The sequence below is a fragment of the Corvus brachyrhynchos genome, unplaced genomic scaffold (genome assembly GCF_000691975.1).
Source record: "Corvus brachyrhynchos isolate BGI_N302 unplaced genomic scaffold, ASM69197v1 scaffold182, whole genome shotgun sequence".
NCBI classification, from domain to species: Eukaryota; Metazoa; Chordata; class Aves; order Passeriformes; family Corvidae; genus Corvus; species Corvus brachyrhynchos.
In genome coordinates, this window is record NW_008236807.1 from 626,599 (window position 1) to 627,061 (window position 463).

A 463-nucleotide genomic window follows, 5' to 3' on the forward strand; every position below is an offset into this window, starting at 1 on the left:
TTCCCAGGTGGGATCAGCTCCCTTTCCCGGTGATCCCTTGGGAAGCAGCACTGCCCCATGCCGGACACGGTAATAATTGGGATTCTCGGCTTGGGAGCTGGGACGGGAGGCTCTGTCCTGGCTTTGATCTCGGGGTGCTGGAAGCAGCAGATGCCAATTACCCAGGGAAGCACATCCAGCAGAAGTGCCCAGGGAGTGTCCGGGAGACGCCGGCCCCTGCGGCGCTTCCCTGGAGTCCCAGGCTGCTGGAGATGACCTGGATAAATCAGGACTCGGAGCCGCTCCCGGGAGTCAGCCGGGCCTCGTTCTGCCCCGGGGCAATCCCTGTTTTCTCCAGCCTCTTCCCTGCTGTGACTCCAGCTTGGCTTAGGGTTTTCCAAGCTTGGCTTCTCCTTGAGTTTTTTTTCGGGGTCAAGAGCCTGGAGCTGCTGTTCCTGATATCCCATTGGGATGTGGGGGATTG

General features: G+C 60.0%; 1 protein-coding gene across 1 annotated transcript in view; it reads left to right on the forward strand.

Moving 5' to 3' along the window:
* Nucleotides 1-463, forward strand: part of TUBAL3 (tubulin alpha like 3) — a 6,142-nt gene that overhangs the window by 1,932 nt on the left and 3,747 nt on the right. The gene's annotated exons all lie outside the window — the stretch shown is intronic.